Source organism: Rhea americana, unplaced genomic scaffold, assembly GCF_003343005.1.
Source record: "Rhea americana isolate MKP2758 unplaced genomic scaffold, rheAme1 scaffold_9, whole genome shotgun sequence".
Taxonomy (NCBI): Eukaryota; Metazoa; Chordata; class Aves; order Rheiformes; family Rheidae; genus Rhea; species Rhea americana.
Genome location: NW_028187088.1, coordinates 6320266 through 6334365, shown reverse-complemented (window position 1 = coordinate 6334365; position 14100 = coordinate 6320266). Strand labels below are relative to the sequence as shown.

The following is a 14100-nucleotide window of genomic DNA, read 5'->3' as shown; positions in this document are numbered from 1 at the left end:
ACATCTTTGCAAAGCACCTAACATGCGATGGTATTTTTCAGCTCTCTGAAATAAATTCTTCCATGTTCTTTGTAAAATGGTAAATTGTGATGGGGAATAAAGTAGGTGAGTGTTGTGAGTTACTGCAGTAGCTTTTCCAATAGTGTCTTAAGAGCACACCTGCAGGAAAAAAAAAGTGCTCTCTCAACGATTCAGACCCCCAAATCAAAAATACGAATTCAAATATATTTTGAAGAGAGATTTCGCTCTTTCTTCAATAGTTGAAAATATTTGTAATACTATGATAACTCCCTTAATGCAACTTTGAGGGGAAAAAAGTCTATTTAAAACCTCTGGTACCAACTGGAGACACTGAAAGCCTATTTGAACAAAGATGTGTTCTGCTTCATGTTTCCTTATAATGACAAATCTCCTTGGCTTTGCAGTCCTCTCCCCAATTACAGTATGAAGCAGCACTCTTGATTAGTCAAGAGAAGGCAGCATGCAACCATTAATATTAACAGTAGCACATCACACCATCTGGCTCCACCAGCTTGGAAATGATGTCCTGTATTCTTTACTCACGGCTGACAGGAAACAGCAAATTAATTGGAAGTACAAGTGTGATTTATCTTTTACCCCTTACTCTTGACTCCCCTTGGTCTACCATTCATTTTGCCTTCGAACAACCTAATACTTCTAATTTTATTGATCTGTCAAGGAAGAAGAAAATACTTACTGTACACAAGAGCATTAAGTATATAAAGAGAAACAAAAAGATGATGGAAGTCACTGTAGAACTTAGGTTTTTTTATTTAAAAAGCTTTTAAAAAATAGTTGATTTTTTCATATTACAGAGTTAAAGAAATACTCTTCTGAGAGGGTCCATTTAACATTTATTCTCAGAGCTAATTTATGAATTTATGGACAGAGAGGAATGTTATCATGTCAGAACACTGCTGGGCAGCCACCTACTCATTTCCTTCTTTCCTAACACTTAGTAGAGTTGATACCTTGGCTTTATTTGAAAATGCATTTCATCTCAGCACAATGATTGCCTCTCCCCTCCCTGAGTGTGATTTTGTTAATAGCAAACTTTCCAAGATCCCTGCAATTCAGGGTGGTTGAATCTGGACATAAAGAACAACATTTTATTTATTGTCTTCACAGATGCTGTAAGGATTAACTAACCCATGCTTTGTAATGCTTTGAAGAGTTAAAAATGCCATGTAAGCATTATAATTTGCTTCTCAGCTCTACAGTCTAGCTTTTAATTGCTCTACTTGTCATATTACCTGGAATTGAACTCTTGCAAATTAAGCAAAATCACTCATAGTTATTAATCAGATCAGACTGCAAGTAGAATTCAGGGTGGCACCAGATATGGTAAAGAGTGTGAGTAGGTTGTGTTTGTCTGGAATAAGTACTGAGCCAAAAAAAGCTATATGCTTTGGGTTCCACTGTGCTACCTAATATGCTACCTTTAAACTGTAGCATACCTCCGATGGCTCGACAATTTATGGTCATTATGGATACCACTGAACCTTTTAGTTGAGTAAAATTTTCAGAAGCAAGCTAATTTCCTGTTCTCATAATTATATTCTGACCAAATTCCTACAATAGCTGAATAATTTCATATGATATTTGCACTTCCAGTCTTGAAGTACTATATGGTGTTAACTCAAAAGGAAGCTTTAACTCAAATGTCAGTTCTATCTTTGTGACTAGTAAGATGATTTTTAACAGTTTTTGTGTGCTCTGAAGTTTTTTTGGAGGCGAGGCACTCTGTGATATCATTAGTTACAGTATTGATGCTACTGCAGGCTGTGGAAGCTTCATCTCAAGGACTGAGAAGTGAAGAACACAGGGAGTCACAAGTGTGTTCTGCCTAGTGCCAGAACATCAGCGCAAGCTGATTACTCCTTTGTGTCACTCTTAGGGCAAGCGTGTGATTCATCACTCCCATTTTGCTGAATACTGAAGTGCAGATGCATCTTTATGGGTTAGATTTTACTTCCATTGAAGACTAAATGGCATCCTGATCTCATTTATAATAATGTAAGTTGGGAGTAATTCTGGAAAACTGATTGACCTACATCAGTGTAATTCTTGTGTGAGATCTTGTCAGCTTCAACAGCTTCACTGCAAATGGGTTTGGTCCTAACAAACAGATAGATATATATATTTAGTTCCCTTGAAAAGTAATGGATTTTCCACACTGGGGAGCATGCGTAAGCTCTGATTGTTATTCTCCAGTAAAATATTTAAAAAATAAATTCACTTGACATGTTTAATCCATGTGCTCTTTCGGTATGAAAATTCAGGCATGATGTAGCTTTCAATGAATGATTAAGTTTGACCACCAGCACTCTTCCATTTTGGCAATAATATCATCTGCCAGTCTTCGATCGTATGCTCAGTCCTCTGTCTTTGTAACTCTGTTGATGACTACATTGTTTTGATATGTTAGGCTAGTTAAGCTGCAGAAATCTAGTTTAAAAATAGCTGTATGATTTTAAAATGATTTTTAAAAACTGGAGGAGCACAGAAGAAAAAATTGTTTATACATGGTTATACATCTATTTCTGTAGAGCTATTTCTGGTAAACTGAAGCTATCTGATATACTAGAGTAGCATAAAAAGGAAGGTTTATGTAARTATAGATAAAGAATTATTTCTAGCTGTGATCAGGATGATTTTACTGGTCTGTCTTTGGGTCACTGGCCCGTGCAGTGTCTTTTTATAAGGAATATTATAGTATTTTTTTCTATTAACTAATTTTTTTAAGAGCAGAATTTCTCTCCTAGCTTATTCCTTCTTAAATTAATAGATATCTTTCACTTGTAGATACAAGTAAAGGCTGCAAAGCAGCAGTACAGTAACATATAGCTAAATACAGATGTTCAAAATGTGAAGTCTGTCAGTCAGTCCCTTGGGCACAAGTCTGTGCCTATTCATGCTAGAACAACAGTCACATGTCTTATTAAATCAGGTATTCTTCTTGCATCCCATGTACTGTGGATTTGTTCTGCTATATACTGCATAAGCTACACTGTTGTGCTTTTGCTGATAAGTGTTCCTTCCTTAGGCTGCAGTGAAAACCAGCAGCCCCTGTTGTGCATGGTAGTGATTGTTGTAAGCACTGCGGACTTGAATGGAAGAGAAACAGAATGAGGGGGACTAAGTAGTCCCCTATTATTTATTGTTCGTTGTCTACATTCACAAGCTCGGTCTGCCTGGAACTCTTAGGCCACTCTTTTCCCTTTGGATTGACAGGCAGCAGTGACCACTAGAAGGTTCAGATGTCAATATCTCCATCTTCCTTCCTCCTGTGTTTCTGCAGGAGGTGGTAGCAGATGATACAGTAATTTTAGAAGTCAGAGACTCTCCTATGAGACTGAAAAGGGAAAAAATCCCCATTTCTGTCCAACAGTTATTCAGTAAAATAACAGAATGATGAAGCCTTGTGCGTTGTGATGATACAGGTGGAACTGAGTAAGATGTTGAGCCTTTTGTTCTTTGGATGCAATAGAAATACCCTCCAGACTAAAGGAAAATGGTAAAGCACTGTTGGAAGTCAATGAACAATTTTCTCTTTCACCTGATCTTGTTTCAGAATCACAGTCTGTCAATAGACATTTTACACTGATTACAATAAAAGAAACACCAGGATTTAGAAAGTCTTAAAATTATGGCATTTTTGTCCCTTTTAGTCTTAGAATCTGAAGAGCTCATGTTGGAAGGGACCTCAGGTGGTCCCCTTCTCCACCATCTTGCTTAAAGCAGGGAGCATGGCCAGCTCATTTTGAAAACCTCCAAGGATGGAGATTCCACAGCCTCTCTGAGCAATCTGGCTATCTTCAGGGTGAGCAATGTTTCCCCTACATCAAGTTGGAGCATCCCGTGTTTCAGTTTGACCGTGGTCATTTGTGTCTGCTGGGTGCCTGTTTAAAGGGCATGGCTCTGAATTTTAGAAGAAGAAATTTAGGAATTGGACAGGGGGCTTCTTCAGAGATTTGGTTGTACAGGAGCCAGGTCTGAAATATTCATCCTACTTCCACTAGCCCAATTCCCTTCTGAAGTCAGAAGGCTTCAAACTGTCTCATAAAAACATAAGTAAATGAGATGAAAAGGACATTTTAAGGAGGCAGTCAGGGAATAAAGTGGAAAACATGACATCTTCTGTTCTCTTCACAGCCTATTTTATTGTGTAACATTGGGCCAGACATTTATTCTTTCTTTTTCCCCAGTTGTAAGATTACTGTGGTAAGTCTTACTGTATTTTTTCAGTTTGTTGGTCTAATGCCCTAAAATCTTAATCAGGATCAGAGCCTGAGTTCTTTACAAAAATATAGGATGTAAATCCTGCCTATTCTGATTTAGGACAACGATGCAGGAAGGTAAGGGCAGCTGGACTGAAAGGAGGGAAAAAGACAAAGAATGAGATCATGCAATTATATATGCTTGCTGAATGTATAATTGGCATCAGCTTTCCATTCTCTTTTCACTTCTATTAAAAATTGATAGTTTTTCTTCCCATAGTGTAAAAGGGGAAATTAAATGAGGACTAAAAAATTCCACAATGCTCTGAAAAAAAGGTAAGTTATGAATAATAGCTCAACCAGCCTTAATCCCAGATGTAGCCTGTTCTTAAATTTATTAATTTTGTTACCAAAGTTACTTTGCAGAATAGTGTAGTCTTGAATAGTTGGTGAGGAGTTAACAAGTTTTTCAGTATGAAATTCCATTACTGTATTAAGTTCCAGCAAAAGGTTTTCTTCCTCTAACTTTCTCGTGCTCACCCTAAATCAAAGAATGTATTAAACCTAATCTGGAATGCTTACTTCTTATGATGCAGTCCTTGTAGATAAAACTGCTGATTTTGTGCATGTTAGGAGCTTAACTTGGTCATTCATAGTCTCATGCAATTCTTGAGAGGTAACTCTTACAAACTAATCTACATGTATGATGTTGTTATAAAATAACTGAACTCTTAACTATTTATGTTAAAGAAATATAAATATTTCCTTCAGAACACGTGGGATTAGTGAGTAAAGACTTCAGAGCAGAGTTGTTTTTTGTTTCCTTTTGCTTGTTTTAGCAAAGATGAGAAGAAATGAAAGGGGAGATATAAATAAACTGTTCTGATTGCATGCTGGAGGGATAGATTAAATAACAGTATAACATTCTTCTCAGCTTCTAATGCTAAAGCCTTTTTCAAGAAACTGCAAACATAGCAAGCATCTTTTACACTATGTTGATTCGAAACCTGTCTAACTTTAGTATCGCCCAAATGAATTAATGCTCTCGATTGTTTGCTGCTGGTCGCTTCACCTATTTTACTGCCTCTGTTCCATTAACATTCCACTGCAGTTAAGGAAGCATTGGAGGGCTTATATTCAGGAGACCACCCATTACATATTGGTACAAATATTTGGAATATTCTGCAGCAATCCTGGAGTTTACAAACAGTGATAGTTGCACAACCACTTTTAAATTAAAAGCCGTTTGAATAACTATTGTGTGCTAGCCCAAATCCATGTGGTTGGGGAGGATTTAATTAATACAGTATTTACGAACCTTTGCAGGATGCCTTTAATATCTCTCCAGCAAAATAACACTTTGTTTCGCGCTTCAGAACTTCTGTAACACTTTATTAAAGTCCCAGTAAATGAGCTTTTGGATGTCCTGGGAGAACAATTAGTCAAGATGGAAGCATAATGAAATGTACAGTTTTAAAGTTGATGATTTAACCAATCCAATTAGGGTCTGTGTAACATTCGCTCATGGTGTTTTGATAATGATTTTTATGGAAACAAAGAAAGAGCTATTTTGGGCAATTAGTTGGAACTAATTTTGTTTTAAAGGAGGATTTGCAAAGACTAGCTTTAGATTGCCTGAATGCAAGGTTTAGGTAGTGCAGAGGCTGGATTAACTGTTGTCCTTAACCATCCATTTCTGGAATTTGGGGGTGAAATCTAATATTGCTTTATATGCAAGATGTCTTTAATTTAGTGTCCATTTTAATTCACCATAAAATCATTATTCAGCTAAAAACAGTTACAGGTCTTTTAGCAGGAGGCAGTGGGAGAACTGCAAGTTGTGGAGCATATAAAATTCCCTAAGTTAAAAGTGCTGCAGTTGAAACAGAGGCTGATGGCTGGGTGAGTTGTGATTTGCTCCATTTTAAGAAAAATAATCATGAAAAAAGCCAAAAGGACTGCCCAATTTTACATTATAACCTGATACACTTACTAAGCAGATTTAGCCCTCAGCATGAAAAGACGCATAGTGCAAAGTGAAATGCTTGACGTTGTATGTAAGGTCAGTATCACAGTAACGGACTATGTTAATGAGTTAATCTAATCATCTTCCTTAAAGCTAATACATAAGACCATGTATTTTTAGATCATTTTAGCTCATTACTGATTAGTGATTATTGTAGATCATTCAAAGTTTGACAGAATTCTTAAGCATTGTCTTTCATGAATTTACATCAATAATTTTCTGTGTTGAAAAAGCAGATTTAGAAGTCTTGAAACTCATTGTGAAATACAAAAAGAGAAGGAAAGAACTGTATATTATATCTCCCATCCTCTATGTTTCCTTTGTGTTTTTCTCTTCTGAGCTCAGTTTATGATTTTTATGTTTAGAATTGGTTGTACTGGCTAAATATATTTTTCTCTATTGCTTTCTTATTTTGCCTTTGTGTAGTTCTCATTGTTTAATAATTAGATCCACTGAGGTTTCATGATGCCAACATTCTGTAATCCTTCTAGTCACTGTAAACTATTCCTCAACAGCTTGTGCAAATTTAGTCTTTGTAGAGTCCATCTCGTAAGGAAGTCCTTCCTCATACTTGCCATTTCCTCGTTCGTTTCCTTCCTTCCTTCCTTCCTTCCTTCCTTCCTTCCTTCCTTCCTTCCTTCCTTCCTTCTTCCTGTGCTTCTTTCTTTCCCTTTCTTTCCCTTTCTTTCTTTCCCTTTCTTTCTTTCTTATATATACTCAATAGCTTGAATGGTGCTGTTTTTTGACCAAGTGTAGGCTGCTTGGATAAAAAATCATTTTTCATTGTAGATTTCCTTGTAGGCATTATTAGATTATTTCTTATATCTGACTAGTGATTGTAGGCTATTGTTAATGGTGAATATTATTTTCTCTATGTTTCTCTATTTGCAGTTGCCAATAATGAAGTGCTGTGTTTAAATGTCTTTGTATCAGTACGTATCTCCTATTATTTCTTCTCTAAAATAGAAAAACAGTTTTTCACTAAGTTCAGGTCTTTCCTTTTAAGTTTTTATGGCGCAGTCACCAATTGACCTTTTTTGCTTTTGAGGAACAGAGATTACTTCTCTATTGAAACTGTGAAAAGTTGATAGACCTTCCCCAAGGCGCTAATGAGCGCTGTGGCCATGTGTCCCTGATGAAGATGGCATACAGATTCTTACTTTACAGATCTTGAGGACGGGCACAAGTTCTCTTCAAGTCTGATAAGCATATTTGCATTTGCATTTTCTTAGGGTAAATGTCTCTTGTATTGTTTCAGTCTGTTTAAGCATTTGTTTCCAACTATACTTCAGATTTGTGCGTGAGTTCCTACAATTCTACATAGTAATCATTAAGCAACTAACCACCTCTTTACATTAAAAAATGGCAAGTGCTCACATTTCTACAAAGGGAATTAAAAAATTGCACTGCCACCACCCATTGAAATAACTTGTACAGATTACAGCTAGGAAAATTTAAATAAAAACACATTTTTAGATATCCAGCTTCTCTTCTTGGACCTTCTGTAGTCCAGAAAATCAAAACTTACTTTACAGCTCTCATTTCCATTTACTTATTTCTCTCCTATGTCTAATGACAGTTTATTCTAAATATTAGCCATTTTCCTCTCCAGTTGTCAGTGACTTCATTCTTTTCTCTCCTTCACTCTAACAGTTTGTGTCGTTTCCCAGTAGTGGGCCATAATATGATTTAGGAGATCATACAAATATCATTTTCCTTCAAACTTTGTTTCACAAACACACATTTTGTTGTGTCAACACACATTTACATTTAAATGTAAACGCTAATGACTGAAATTTCAAAGCCAAGCAACAACTCCTGCTAATTTCAATGTGAAATATGTGGTTAATTTTCCCAAGTTGACTTTGAAAGTGAATGTTTCTGATTTTAAAAATTTTTWAAATTTTTTGTGCGTTTCGCACTGTTGCAGATTTTAAGAAATGAAAGCACCTAGAAATCCTGATCATCCCTTTTCCCTTCCATCCCACATCTCTTCTTTTTTGGAGACAGTCCCCTGGGTTACAGCTAATTGGTAGGTCTGAAAGGTCTGCAGTTTCTTGACCACACTTCCAGTGGCTTTAGACAGGACTATGAATTTCTTTCATTACAATTAAAATTAAGGAGCTGAAACAAAATTGTCAAATAAAGAACACGTTTTAGAAATCCATATTCATTATAGATGTGATTCCCCCCCCAAAAAAAATAACTAGGAAAGTGAGACGGAAAGGATGGTATTTCATTTTCTGGTGATATGAAGTTCAGAAAAATCACAACTAGCTTTGAGAACAATTCTAAACAGAGCAGCCCTGATATATGAGAAGAGTTTGCTGTCATCAGTATTTGATTTAAGATAAATACATTTTACTCATGCAACACTGGAAAAAAAGAAACAAACAAACAGCGTTTCTAGTACACTGTATATGGACCAACAAAGCAGTGTCACAAAAATGGCAGAGCTTGTGTTAAGGGTATTATGTTATTCATGTATGATGATTATTTTAGTGTGCCAGGACAATCCGGCTATTGCATTTAGGTTTGAACACTATTTTAAAGGAAATGGACACTAGACAGAAAACAATTATTTAAATGCTCTGAAAAAGAAAGACCAAATTCTTCATGCACAAATTGCAGTGTTTAGATCCTATTTATTTAAACCAGTGACAAAAAAATCTCATAGTTTTCAGTGCAACAAGGTGCTGATTCTTATGTGAAACTTCCTCTGTTAGTTGGTGGAGGTGTAAAAAAATCTGTGAAAAAAATCACTTTTGGCAAAGTAGAAGAGCTCTGGCACTGTTTCTCCAAGCTGGCCCTGAAAGGAATCACATTTGTATTGTGAGCTTTAATACTGTTTCTGGGGATTAATACATTTCTTTTCCACTTTTGAATAATTTATCTTTTTATTTTATAGTGAAAGACATAGCTGACAAAACAGTGTGAGTATAACCTATGAAAATTAGATAGTCAGATAACTTATGCAGTAGGCCCAATGAACACCTTAGATCACGTAAAAAGTAGTGAGACTACTTAGAAGAGTGTTTCAAAAATTTTTATAATTTATAAAAATAGTTCGGTGCAGAGTTATGCAGAGTTACTGTATATTCTTGTCTGTTCTCATGCTATTACTTTCTAGCCCTGTCTATAAAAATCAGCATTACAGCAACTCCTCCTTTTTGAGTGAAGGGATCGTCCTCCTCCACCGCCTAGTCGGTGATTACTGTCCTGGACGTGGATGTTGGTTCTGATAACTGGGTGTTGAAGAAGCTGTTGTGCCCAGTATACTCTATTTCTGGCGGGGTAAAGGGAAGGAGTATTAGACTGTACGCAGAACGACGACATTCCTCACCGGCGGAATGCGCTGTTGCATGTTTGAATTATGTACGCCACAAATCATCTTCGATATTTTGTAACTTTCAGTAGCTGTTTCTCAGAAATCTCTGCCTTGGTGCTTTATATGGCCTTCATTCCTGCCGTTCTCGGAGCAGTCGCAGAACTACTTTTCTCCTCCAGGCATTCCTCTGAGGAGGAAAACTGCTATCTCCACTTTTGAGTTGGTCTAAGGCCAAACATACGTTGGATCATTTGTCCAATCTATTGTTGTCTGCTTAAAGAAGATCTATGATTGAGGAGGAATTCAGTGCTGGTCTGAGACTTACCCTTCCTGATCATTACGCCATCCATTTTAGCTCTAAAGCTGTTGGCTACCACATCAGAAAGGGACAACAGACTTTCTAATGGTTTTTATAGTGAAAGAATAACTCTTTCCTAATTATTTTAAGATCTTTTGCTGACCTGCAAACTCATCTTTGGGCTGCAGGTGTAGTTATCTCGCCCCATTTGAAGAAAGCAAAATGTGCTGCCCTTCACAAGGCCTAAAGGCTTTTCAGGCTATCAGGCAGTCATCAGTCACTCAAAAATAATCGAAAGTCTTCTAATTCCCACAGCCCGTACTCTTCACCTTTGGAGTCCTGGCCCAGAACTTACCTGATCAAACTGCTCAGAGGCCAAGGACCATTCAGAGAAGGGCTCTTGGCCTCCCCGAAGTCTCAAAGCTGCTGCTCAGGAATCCCTAAAAGCATCCCTTTATCACTATCTCCAGGAAAAATAGAAAGAAAGCAAATGTATTTTAGAGCAATTGAGTTTTCTCATTTTCTGAGAAGCGTAACACCTTGGGTGCTCTACTGAGAGATCTATTATTAAATGTGAATTTAAGCAATCACAGTATTAAGAAAAATCTTACAAGCACCTTTACTTCAAATGCCACTTTTTATCAAAACCTGTTTTCATGAACTACATTTGCTTAGTGCTCTTTGACAGTACAAATGTTTTAGGGGAAGGCATGATGTTCACTCTTATGTCACTTGACTGTCCTTCATTAGCAGATGGCTCCATCTTAATGCTACAATCAGTTTCTTTCCACTTCTCTGCATGGAAATTTATTTGCTGGATAAGGAAATCTCAAGTTATAGTACAATTTTATTTATGTTAAAGGAATTAATGCCAGCTAATATTCTTGTTTCTTGTTCTATTTTTCTTCTGTATTTGGTTTTTGGTAATTGGCCCAAATTGTGTCCCACAGTGGGAGCTTGGCAGAGAGAGAGGAATAAAGAATGGAGAAAAAGATTTGTAGGTGGCAGGGACAGCTTGTGTATGTAGCTGCATTACGTATGTGAGCTGGCATAAAGCAAGGCTATGTGGATGCTAAGTATTTAACTAATACTGTATATAAATCCTTAGCTAGCTAACAATGTGACCTGGTAAGGGCAAAAGAAATGTTTGCAAGTGCCCCAGTGGTGTTTGATTTCTGTGCAAGAATGATCAGCGAGCACTTAATCACTTCCTAAGAGATTATGTCCATGCAAGGGTGAATCATACAACTCCTGGTTGACTCATGGCTTGGAAAAAAAAGGGAATTAGTACAGTCCAAAATGGTAAGAATTTGTGTTCATGAGGAGAAAAATAAAATGCTTGTTTACATGACAGATTTAGCAAGGGGATACTTTGCTGTTTAGTCCTTTTACAATAACGAACAGAAGAGCAGCTTGAGGGGGAGTTATTTTATTTTTTTTTTAACAAGAGAAAACTGGAATTGCAAATGAAAGGCAATATACTGCTATTCCACCTCTAGGTATGATCTTGCTTGATCTCGTAAGTTAAACAGGGTAAGTGCATGTGACATTATTAGAGAAAAACTAGGCAATAGAGGGCAGAGTATTTTAATTGCTCGGAGGAACTCTTCCACCAAGTCAGAAATAAAGCTGCATCGCTACATGCTGTGAATGGCAGTATGTTGTTAGTGAATTACCTTTCGGATAACATCTAAAGCAGAAGTTGTAATCATCAGTGGTTATTAGAAACCTAAATGACCTTTCTTAGGGCTAGTGCTTTGGCTGCATCCAGATTTTGGGAAGTGCTTTACATCTATTCCAGTTTCTCTTGTAGTTCCAAGTGGATGTTGTATTTTCTTTTCTTTCTTTTCTTTTTCTTCCCCTAAATCTGTAAGGTGTTGCTGCTCTTATTATATTCTGAGCTTCTCTCGAGAGACAGCTGTTTTAAAGTGGTGGGAAGAAAAGCTTCAAAGAGAGACAGATATTTGATAAATCCCATTGAAATCCATTTGTAGAGAAGGCACTAAGTTCATTGTAAAGTAATTCTTTCATAGATGGTGTTACCAACTTTAGCATATTTGAATAGAAACACTCTTGTCTTTCTAGGTTACATGAAAAACCATTAGAAAAGGAAGAAGTGCTATACTTTAGTTTCCATAAATAGTATTGCATACAGGTGATGTTAAATGGATACTCGGTTATCAGGAGAATTCACACCTATAGGCTGGCACAGGGGACACAATATTCTGCACATTCGCCCACATGTAATTCCAAGCGTTTTGGTTTCTGAGGTCGTTACAGTTTCTGCAGTGGTTCCGGAGGGGTATTTTTCTCTTGTTTAACATGGCAGCTCTGAGAGTCCAGATACATTTCGCGTGTACAGCATTCAGTTCACATTTCATTTTAAAGAAGTCATTTTTGCTCCCTGCGGAGGCTTCAATTACAGTGGGCCAAACGACAGGGATAATTAAGGCGAGTGGTGGGATACCGGCAGAACACGAGTGTTTCCACCACGCATTTTGAAAATCCGAGCTTGGTTAATCCGTTCAAACATCTGGGCGTGCTGTGGCCGGCGCAGCTCGCCCTCCGCCCGGCGCCCCGCGGCCCGGCCCGCGGCCCGGCCGGCACCGCCGCGGCCCCTTCTGCCGCCCGCCTCGGCGCTCGCCCGGGCTGCGGGCGGCAGTATTTCAGCGAATTACCGCGCCCGCCTTTCAGTTCAGCTCACAACTGCATTCCGTGCTGGAACCGCAGCGCAGAGCCCACGGCACTGAGAAATCGCCTCGAAGAGGGGCAGGAGGCCGGCGGCGACCGCTGCCGCGGGAGGCGCGGGAGGCGCGGTGCCGCCGCCCGGCCCGGCCCGGCCCGGCCCGGCTCGGTCCCCCCACTCGCCCAGGCAGCCGGCTCCGGCTTGCCTCCTTGACGTCATGTCTGTGGAAAGGCTTCAGCAGGCGCAGTGAAGGCAGGGAGCCGCGTTAAACTTTCAGATCAAGTCCGCCGGCTCGCAGCGCTGTGCGCGGGGGGCTGCGCGCTGCCGCCGCAGCTGGAACATCTGGAAGCGTTCAGGGTGTCTGTCTGTCTGCGAGAGGCAGAGAGAAGGGAGCGAGCGAGCTGAGGGAGGGGAGGGAGTAAGGGGCTGGGACTGTGCTCTCTCTTCCTCTGCAGAAACAGCTCCCTGCCAACACAACGCGCTCAGAATGGCTTTGAAGAGGAGGAGCAGCAGCGTTTGAACATCTCTCTCTCTCTCTCTTTTTTTTTTTTCCTCCTTTTCTTACTCTTGTAGTTGGTGGWTTTTAAAAAGACATTTAACCCTCAGAGGTTTGTCCTGGATGCTTTTTCTTTCTTTCTTTTTTTTCCCCTCTCTCGTTTCCCCCCTTCCTGTTCTTTTTTATGGTTTAACAGCCAGAGGTGCTGTGCTAAATTCTTGGAAGGGGCCCGGATGTACTGAGGATGCATTGCAATTTCACTAAAGGAGGCAGTAGTGGAAAGGATCAGTTTTTGGTGTTTGATGCAATAATGGGAATCAGGTAATAATAAAAGAGGAAATTCTGCAGCTCCATTCTTCCTTGAATTTTACCGAGCCGATTTGTGGAGGGATTAATCTGGACTCGCTTTAAATGGTCAATGAAAACAAGAGGATGTACATTCCAGAAGAAAACCATCAAGGTAAGCTTGAGGTTTACCTCCGAGGCTCCCGCAGCCCTTCCCCGCCGCCCCCATTGTCTGTAATGCCCCGGTGCGGCTCGCTGCTCCCGCTGCTGCCACAGCCGGCGGCGCGCTTCGACACCGGTTTCCATTCGGAGCATGCAGATACCACCGGGCGGGTGCGTTGCAGGGAAGGACCCCCACCCCAAACCCCATCCCTCACCCCCCCCCCCCCCCCCCCCCCCCCCCCCCCCCCCGGGAATGTGTGCCTCATGCGAAGCCCTAGGCGAGGAAAAGTTGCTCGAGTCGCCGCCGAAGCGGAAGGGGCGCGCAGGGCAGGGGCTGCGCGGCGCGCACGGGGGCAGCTCGCTCGTGGTGTCAGGGGCAGATTAGCTGGCGGTGCAGCCGGGATTAGGGGAGCTTTTCCAATTAATGTCGTCCCGGGCCTTCTACCCCCAATCTCAATACGGCTTCCTAAGACGCTGGGAGGGGAGCCCTTCCCTTCCCTTACGCTGTTTCTAATCTCTCACGCGAAAGGGGAGGGGAAGGGGGGGGAATTATCTATTTACACACACACACACAGAAC

General features: G+C 39.8%; 1 protein-coding gene and 1 pseudogene across 3 annotated transcripts in view; both read left to right on the top strand.

Annotated features, from left to right (window-relative positions):
* The window catches only part of CACNA1C (calcium voltage-gated channel subunit alpha1 C), a 493339-nt gene that overhangs the window by 32431 nt on the left and 446808 nt on the right, over positions 1–14100 (top strand). The window lies entirely within an intron of this gene.
* LOC146584806 (uncharacterized) lies at positions 12216–13487 on the top strand (annotated as a pseudogene).